The sequence below is a fragment of the Desmodus rotundus genome, chromosome 1 (assembly GCF_022682495.2).
Source record: "Desmodus rotundus isolate HL8 chromosome 1, HLdesRot8A.1, whole genome shotgun sequence".
Lineage (NCBI taxonomy): Eukaryota > Metazoa > Chordata > Mammalia > Chiroptera > Phyllostomidae > Desmodus > Desmodus rotundus.
Genome location: NC_071387.1, coordinates 96557028 through 96566906, shown reverse-complemented (window position 1 = coordinate 96566906; position 9879 = coordinate 96557028). Strand labels below are relative to the sequence as shown.

The window sequence follows — 9879 nt, the reverse complement described above, 5'->3', positions numbered from 1 at the left end:
GCCTTTCATAACTTGGAACACTTCTTTCCAGCCCCTTCTTGCCTGTCTCTAAGGTCTCTTTTGAGAAATCAGCTGACAGTCTTTTGGGAACTCCTTTGTAGGTAACTGTGTCCTTTTCTCTTGCTGCTTCTAAGATTCTCTCCTTATCTTTAATCTTGGGTAATGTAATTACAATGTGTCTTGGTGTGTGCTTCCTTGGGTCCAACTTCTTTGGGACTCTCTGAGCTTCCTGGAACTCTATTTCCTTTGCCAGATTGGGGAAGTTCTCCTTCATTGTGTTTTTAATTTCTTGCTCTTCCTTTTCTCCTACTGGCTCCCCGTTGATTCAGATGTTGGAAGGTTTGAAGTTTTCACAGAAATTCCTAAGCCTCTCCTCGTTTTTTTGCTTTTTGTTTTAAAGATTTTATTTATTTATTTTTAGAAATAAAGGAAGGGAGGGAGAAAGAGAGGGAGAGAAACATCAATGTGTGGTTGCTTCTCACATGTCCCCTACCAGAGACCTGGCCTGCAACCCACGCACGTGCCTTGACTGGGAATTGAACCAGCGACCTTTGGTTCACAGGGTGGCACTCAATCCACTGAGCCACACCACTCAGGGCTTCATTTTAATTTTATGGTGGTAAAATGTACATAAGATAAAGTTTACCATTTAAAAATACTTATTTTTTAAGAGCAGTTTTAGGTTCACAGAAGAATTGGGCAGAAGGTACCAATATTTCCTATTACACTTCTTGCTTCCATACATCCACAGCCTACCCGACCAGAGTGGTACTTTTTTTTGGGGGGGGGGGTTGTTAGCGGAGCCAGCTGAGGCTTTATTTTGGGAGGAAAAAAACACTTGATTTGGCTTTTAGTTAGGGGCATGGGTAAGAGGCAGTGCCCCAGGCAGTAAACGTCCCCACCACAAGGGTGAGCTGAGGCTTGGGGATGTGTCTCAGGTGGGTCTCCTGTGCCTTCTGCTCTCCTACAGAGCACCTTTCCTGCCAGCTTGGAGGACAGGAGGGACTGCAGTAGTCATTCACTTGGACAGGACATCAAATGACTCAGACACCAGCTTCCCATCACGGGTCTCAATCTTTTTCACAACCACTGTCTTGGAGGAGCTGGAGCTGGTGCTGGTGCTGTTGTGGCTGAAGGAGCCAGAGCTCCTGCCAGAGCCCACACTGGTCCTGGAAGCCCAGGCTGTAGTTGAGGTGGCCATAGTTGAGGTTCTCGTAATCTGGGCTCAGCCACCTGAGTAGCCACTGGTGGTCTTGGTATGGATACTCATATTCTGCATTCCAGATTCCAGCTGGCTCTCTCGCCCTCCAGCAACTTGCAGTAGGTGGTGATCTCCACGTCCAGGCCCAGCTTGATGTTCATGAGCTCCTGGTACTCATGCAGCTGCTGGGCCATGTCCTGCTTGGCGGCTCTCAGAGCAGCTTCCAGCTCAGCCACCTTGGCCTGAGCATCCTTGATGGCAGCCTCCAGGGAAGCCCTCTGGCCTTTGAGGCCATTGATCTCAGCCTGGAATCTACAGATGTTCTGGTTAGTCTCAGAAATCTCCATCTTCGTGTGATGCATGTCATCCTTGTGCTTCCCAGCCAATGTCTGCAGCTCCTCATACTTGATCTTGTAGATGGCCTCAGCCTCAGCCCGGCTGCAGTTGGCGATCTCCTTGTACTGGGCCTTGACCTCAACAATGATGCTGTCCAGGTCTAGGGAGTGGCTGTTGTCCATGGACAGCACCACAGACAGGTGGGAGATCTGGGACTGCAGCTCATGAATCTCCTCATCATGCAGCTGCCTGTAGAAGTTGATCTCATCAGTCAGCCCTTCCAGGCAGGACTCCGGCTCTACCTTGATCGGGTAAGCTTCATCCACATCCCTCTTGATGAGGACAAATTCATTCTCCATCTCTGTGAGCTTGTTGATCTCATCCTCGTACTTATTCTTCAAGTCCTCCACCAGCCCCTGCATGTTGCCAAACTCCACCTCCAGCCTCAGTTTCTCCTAGGCCAGTGTTTCCAGCTGCCGCCAAAGGTTGTTGATGTAGGCCTCAAACATACTGTCCATGTTATTGTGAGTCCTCTTCTGCTGCTGCAGGAAAGTCCACTGGTCTCCAGAATCTTATTCTGCTGCTCCAGGCTCCGCACCTTATTGATGAAGGAAGCAAACTTGTTGAGGCTCTTGATCTGCTCCTTCTCCTGGTTGCGCATGGCCTGGATGCTGGGGCCCTGGATGAAGAGTCTTGCTTCACAGGGATCAGCAGGTTCTGGTTCACTTGGATGGCTTTGATGGACCCCATACTCCCAGCTCCACCAAAACCCCCAGCCAGATTCATGCTGGCACCCAGGCCAAGCCTGGAGCTGCTGCTCACCCAGGAAAAGGCCGAGGTGCTGATGCTGGGCCCACTTGAGAACAAGTGGCTGCTGTAGGCCCCAGGGCCAGAGGTAGACACCTTGAAGGACCTCTGGGTCATCTTTACAGATATGGTGGAGGCTGGGGTGGAGGCTGAGGTGGAGGCAGGGAGGACAAACCAGACAGATTCAAGAAGGAGCCAAAAAGCTACTCTGTGGGGGAGCTCCACCCACAGGGCCTCCCCCTACTGCCCCCCCCTCCCCCGCCACCACAGATGAGAATAGGTCTACCAAGATGTGATCTTCTTGGAGAGGAAAGGTGGCTGATCTCTTAAAGGAGAAGGGCCATAAAACTTTGGGGAACAAACTCATTTCATGCTTGGACCCTTATCATTTAAATTGAGGGTATTAGCAAAGCAGGTTTCACAGGATTTTATGCATTCTTTCTTAGGCCTGATTGCTCCAGGGAACCTGCACTTTCCAGCACAGGGCCACACCCACCTCCAGCATTGTTTCAGGCTTAAGTCAGGCAGCGGAAGTAAGGCAGCCAAGAGACTAGTAGATTTCTTGCAGACAGAATGAGGACTCAGGCTATGTCAAAGCTGAGGGGTAAGGGTCCATCACCCCCTTTTTCTGTAGCGCCCCAAGTCCTTCCCTGAGGGGCCCTTCACGACCATGCCTGTCTTAGGTTGTCCCACCCTTGAGGAATCTTACTGGTCATTGGCTAACCAGTCATCTGCCAGGGGCCAAGCAGGGTGAGGTGAAAGGGGGCAGAGGCAGTGCCCCTACAAGGAAAATAAGCTTTGTCTCCTAAGTGGCTTATGGTCCCAAGGTCTTTTTACTCAACCTTAGCCACAAGGGGTTACAATTTCTGAAACCAGGCAGGGCGGTTCCCAACACTGCTCCAGAGTGGTACATTTGTTACAATTTCTGAGCCTACATTGACACACCATCACCATAGGTCCATAGCTGACATTAGGGTTGTACAGTTTATGCATTTGAACAAATGTATAAAGACATGTATCTACCATTATAGTATCATACACTGTAGTTTCAGTGCCCTAAAATTCTGTTCTTCACCTACATATTTATCCCTTCCTCCCTCCAAAGCCCTGACAACCACTAATCTTTTTATTGTGTCTACAGTTTTACCTTTTACAGAATCTCAAATAGTTGGAATCATACAATATGTAGCCATTTCAGATTGACTTTCACTTAGGAATCATGCATTTATGTTTCCTCTGTGTCTTTTCATGTTTTTTTTTTTTTTTTTAAGATTTTAATAGCCAGGGGGGAGTGGGGAGGGGACAGTGGGCAGAGGGGATTACAGGAACTACTGTAAAGGACACATGGACAAAATCAAGGGGAAGGGTGGAGGTGGGGGAGGGAGGGGGGTTTGCCTGGGGTGGGGTGGAGGGATGGGGAGAAAAGGCATACAACTGTAACTGAATAACAATAAAAATTTAAAAAAAAAGATTTTATTTATTTTGAGAGAGAGAGGAAGGGAGTGAGAAAGAGAGGGAGAGAAATGCCAATGTGTGGTTGCCTCCTGTGTGGCCCCCACCGGGAACCCAGCCCACAACCTAGGCATGTGCCCTGACTGGGAATCAAACTGATGACCTGCTGGTTCGCAGGCCTGTGCTCAATCCACTGTGCCACACCAGCCAGGGCTCTTTTCATGTATTGATAGTAAATTTCCTTTTTTAGTGCCAAATAATTTTCCATTGTCTGGTTGTACTACAGTTTATTTGTCCATTCACCTACCAAAGGATCTTGATTGTTTCCAAGTTTTGGTAATTGTGAATAAAGGTGCTACAAACACCCATGTGTAGCTTTCTGGGTAGACAAAGTTTCAACACCTTTGGGAAAATACCAAGAAGCACAACTACTGGAGGGTATACTTAGATTTCTCAGAAACTGCCAAACTGTCTTCTAAAGTGCCTGTAGCATTTTGCATTCCCACCAGCAATGAATAACATTTCCGGTTGCTCCACATCCTTGCCAGCATTTGGTGTTGTCAGTGTTCTGGATTTTGGCCACTTTATTTATTTATTATAAGATTAGCCCTGGCTGGTCTGGCTTGGTGGATTGAGCACTGGACTGTGAAGCAAGGGGTTGACAGTTTGATTGCCAGTCAGGGCACATGCCTGGGTTGTGGGCCAGGTTTCCAGTGGGGGTTCGAGTGAGAGGCAGCCATGCATTGATGTTTCTCTCCCTCTCTTTCTCCATCCCTTCCCCTCTCTCTAAAAATAAATAAATCTTTAAAAAAGATTTATCTTAAATAAATAAATCTTTATTTATTTTTTAAAATAAAAAATCTTTAAAGACTTTATTTTTTAAAATATTTAAAAGAGATTTTATTTATTTATTTAAAATAAGTAAATATTTATTTATTTTTGGAGGTGATTTTGTTTTTCATTTTTTTAATATATTTTATTGATTATGCTATTACAGTTGTCCCATTTCCCCCCTTCACTCCACTCCATCCTGCACACCCCCTCCCTCCCACATTCCCCCCACTTTAGTTCATGTCCGTGGGTCATACTTATAAGTTCTTTGGCTTCTACATTTCTTATACTATTCTTATCCTCCCCCTGTCTATTTTCTACCTACCATTTATGCTACTTATTCTCTGTACCTTTCCCCCCTCTCTCTCCCTCCCACTCCCCTGTTGATAACCCTCCATGTGATCTCCATTTCTGCAGTTCTGTTCCTGTTCTAGTTGTTTGCTTAGTTTGCTTTTATTTTTGTTTTAGGTGTAGTTGTTAATAACTGTGAGTTTGCTGTCATTTTTACTGTTTATATTTTTTATCTTCTTTTTCTTAGATAAATCCCTTTAACATTTCATATAATAAAGGCTTGGTGATGATGAACTCCTTTAACTTGGCCTTATCTGGGAAGCACTTTATCTTCCCTTCCATTCTAAATGATAGCTTTGCTGGATACAGTAATCTTGGATGTAGGTATTTGCCTTTCATGACTTGGAATACTTCTTTCCAGCCCCTTCTTGCCTGCAAGGTTTCTTTTGAGAAATCAGCTGACAGTCTTATGGGAACTCCTTTGTAGGTATTCCTGATTCCTTTTCTCTTGCTTCTTTTAAGATTCTCTCCTTGTCTTTCATCTTGGGTGATGCAATTATGATGTGCCTTGGTGTGTTCTTCCTTGGGTCCAGCTTTTTTGGGACTCTCTGAGCTTCCTGGACTTCCTGGAAGTCTATGTCCTTTGCCAGATTAGGGAAGTTCTCCTTCATTATTTGTTCAAATAAGTTTTCAATTTTTTGCTTTTTGTCTTCTCCTTCTGGTACCCCTATAATTTGGATGTTGAAATGTTTAAAGATGTCCTGGAGGTTCCTAAGCCTCTCCTCGTTTATTTATTTATTTTTAGAGAGAAGGGAAGGGATGATGAGAGGGAGAGAAACATTGATGTTCAAGAGATACACCAGTTGGCTGCCTCTCACACACCCCCAACCAGGAACCTGGCCTACAACCCAGGCATGTGCCCCAACCAGGTATCACACTGGCCACCCTTCAGTTCACAGGCTGGAGCTCAATCCACTGAGCCACACCAGCCAAGGTGGATTTTGGTCATTTTAATAGGTTCATAGTAGTAATTTTAAAAATACACAGTCAGTAGCACTAAGTACACTTTCAATGCTGTGTAAACGTCACCACAATCTAGTTTCAAAATTTTTTCTTTCATCATCCGAAACAGAACATCTGTAACCATTAGCAGTAACTCTTCATTTCCCCCTAACCAACTCCCTGGTAACCTTTATTCTTTCTGCCTCCATGGATTTGCTTGTTCTAGATACCTCATATAAGTGGAATCATATAGTATTTGTCTTTTTTGTCTGACTTATTTCACTTAGCATAATGTTTTCAAGTTCATCCATGATGTAGCATGTATTCGAACTTTATTCCTTTTGTAAGGCTAATATTCCATTTCATGTGTACAGTACATTGTTTATCCACTTTTCTGTCGATGGAGATTTGGGGTTGTTTCCATCTTTTGGCTATTGTGAATGCTGCAATGACTATTGGTGTATAGTATCAACTTGAATCTCTGTTTTCAATTATTTTGGGTATTTACCTGGAAGTGAAATTGCTCAGCCATATGGTAATTGTTGTTTTTTTAAAGGAAACACCAAACTATGTGCCACAGCAGCTGCGCTATTTTATATTCCTGTTAGCAATGTACATGAGTTCAAATTTCCCCACTTCACCAACACTCCAGTTTTTATTTGATAGTTACCATCCTAATGGGTGTGAAGAGTATTTCATTGTGGCTTATCATTTTCTAAATGACTAGTGATGTTGAGCTTCTTTTCATGTACTTATTGGCCATTTGTATATCTTCTTTGGAGAAGTGTCTTCAAGTCTTTTGCCCATTTAAAAATTTTTTGTTATTGTTGTTCTAAGTTTATATTTCTTTTTCTTATGTAATTACTTTGGCTCCAACTTCTAGTACCATGTTGCATAGCCATGGTGAAAATGGGTATCCTCGTCTTGGTCCTGATCTCAGGGGAAAAGCTTTGTCTTTCACCAATGAACATGTTGGCTGTCAGTTTTTCCTAAGTGTCCTTTATCACATTAAGGAAGTTCCTTTCTTAGTTTTCTAGTGTTTTTATAATGAAAGGGCATTGGATTTTTGTCAAGTGCCTTTTCTACATCAATTGAGTTGATTATATGGGTTTTTCCTTTGTTCTATTAATGTGGTATAGTCTATTGATTGATTTTGTTATCTTCAACTCTTGCACTTTTGTGGTAAGTCCATTTGGTCATGGTGTATAATCCTTTTAATACACTGTTGGACTTAGTTTACTTGTATTTTGTTGAGGATGTTAAGAACTCTTTCCATTTAAAGTGTTTATATTGTTTCATGCAGTGGTTACAATAGCTGCTCTATAGTTTTGATATGGGTTGGCAACTGTCAGTGAACTTCTCCCTTGAGAATTGGTCACATGGTGATTCTGGATTGTATCCTGGACATTTTGAATATTGTGTTGTGAGATTCAATATTCTTCATGAATATTTTGTTTCAGCAGGCAATTTAACCTCTGGTCAGAAAGACAGAGTTCTTCAGAAGTTTTGGCTGCCCGTAGCACCATAGCTATAGCTCTATGGCAGGGCCACCCTTGGGCGAAACAGGGAAAGAAAAATAAAGTGGTGATTACCTTTTCAGAGTGTCCCCTTTTCTTGGTTCCCCTGCCCAGAAAACAGTTTTAGCTGCCAGAGCCAAACTGTTGCAGTCATGCCTACCTTCAGAGGTCAGAAGTGGGGGTGGGGAAAGAAAAAATTCTTTCCCTGGTTGTCTGGCCAGAACTAAGATGGATTCTTTTGGGGTTTTGGCAGCCTGACCTCAGAGGTAAAGTCCATAAAAAAGGAAAAAATACCAGGAAACACTTCTGTATGGATTAAATTTTGACTCTCTTCCCTAATCTGACTGCTTTTATTCTTCAGAGTCCTCAGGTACACCAGGACCTCAGTTGTCAAACTTAATTTGTTCCAGAAGGCTGTTCAAGAAGGGATTTATATGAAAACTGAATCATGCCTGAGGGATGTGTAAAAGATGGTATAGGTATCAGCATGAAAGGGTTGTCGGTTTGAGAACCAAAGTTTTGTTTGACAGTCAACACATTTTTTTCATTAACTACTTGGTCAAGAACCAAATTATGAGATGGGAGATGTTCGAGAACCAAGGTTTGACTGAAATTGTATTTTTTCCAACTTTAAGTTGTAATCAGTGGGAGATAAGCTGTAGTGTGCTTAAATCCTGGCCAGTACTAGAGGTTGGAAAGCAACTTTTGAGAAGTCATAAATGTGTACTTTCATGAGTTAATACTGTTGTTTTCTATCTAAATTTGGTCAAACTAATGCTGGTAGGTTACATTTGAGAATGTGAATTTGAGCTTGCTTTCACAAAAACAGCTGTGCGAGCTACATCTGCCCAACCTCATGGCAGGAAGTAAATTTTGAGAATTTACGAATCTGAGCTTAATTTTCACAACAAACGCGTCGTTCTTATTTCATCCAGATTTGCTTGAACATTTATTTTTGAAGTGATCTTTTGGAGTTTAACAAAAACTGGTTTTCATCTAGTTTTGCTGGGGGGTTGGTTTTGAGAACTCTTGAATCTTTTCACTGGATTGGTACAATTCACTCACCTTGAGAAGTTAACTTTGTGAACTCTCAAATCTGCATTCATTTGCACAATAATTACTGTGTCTTGGCTAGATATGCTCAAACTCATGTTGGGAAGTTACTTTCAGTTTTCAAAATAGTCTGTTTTCATCTAAATTTGCTTTTAAATTTGGTTGGGAAGGTACTTCCCAGAATTGGTGCATATGGTTTTGTTTACAAACACTATGTTCCATCTAATATGTACTCAAAATCCTACTTCGTTTCTTTTTGAGAATAATTTGTAAACCTGAGGTTTCTTGTTTTGTTTACAAAAGCTGTTTCAGCTATTTTCTCAGGATACTTTGAGTATTTTGAGAAAAGCCTGTGAATTTGAACTTTCACAGCAACTGAAGGGTATGCATTGGAAGAGGTTATCTCTCTTGCATTTCTTCAAAAGGCCAGAGCGGAGGCAAAACATATCCAGCATAACCTAGGCCTCTGTCAAAGCCACGTACAATTCCAGAGAGCAGCTATCACTTTATATCTAGGACAGGGACTGGGCCAGATCTGGTCTGTGGATTGTTTTTGTGATCAGGTAGCCAAGAATGGATTTTACATTTCAAGAGTTGTTAAGAAGCAGCAGCCCTGGCCAGTGTGGCTCAGCAAACTGAGTGCTGGCTTACTAACCAAAAGGTTGTTGGTTCAATTCCTGGTCAGGGCACACGCCTGGGTTGCAGGCCAGGTCCTCAGTTGGGGATGTGCAAGAGGCAACAGATGCATATTTTCCTCACATCAAATGTTTCTCCCCCCCCCAATAAATAAATAAAATATTAAAAAAAAAAAGTAAATGGCAGCTGACACCTGAATGACAGTTAGGGGCCCCACGTCCCCATGCAATCGAAAATGTGTGCATACCTTCTGACTCCTCCAAAACTTAAGTTGTCCCTTGGTGTCTGGGTCTAAGTGGACCTGCATAGTTCAAACCCATGTCGTTCAAGGGTCAACTTTCCTTTGTTCAAATCATGATTTTGGGATCCCTTTGTTACAGCAGTTTAGCCTATAGCCTAATTAACATGCATCCCAAACAATCTCCAGCTGCCTTGTTCATGCCCCAAACAACTCAAACTCAACATATCAGCCTTCCCTGTGTACCTATTATGTTCCTGAACAGAAAGAATATTCCAGTTACTTAATAACAGTCCTATTACCTGTATATCCCCACTCAGGAGACTCTGTCATTCTTGAGTCAAGAAACTACTACTACCCTCATGCTCAACTGGTTGCAGAAAGCCCAGCTTTTCACACACATACCTCTTCAGTCCCTTCCTCACCTCTGGTCTTCACCATCCCAGCTTTAGATGCTTTTTACTTTCTAACTGGCTCTCTGCCTTTAACTCCATGTTCTGCAATGCTGCTCCATC

At 42.9% G+C, this 9879-nt stretch overlaps 1 pseudogene; it reads right to left on the bottom strand.

Annotated features, from left to right (window-relative positions):
- Positions 1 to 1018: 1018 nt before the first annotated feature.
- On the bottom strand, positions 1019 to 6891 carry LOC112304743 (keratin, type II cytoskeletal 8 pseudogene; annotated as a pseudogene).
- Between the last annotated feature and the right edge of the window lie 2988 nt (positions 6892 to 9879).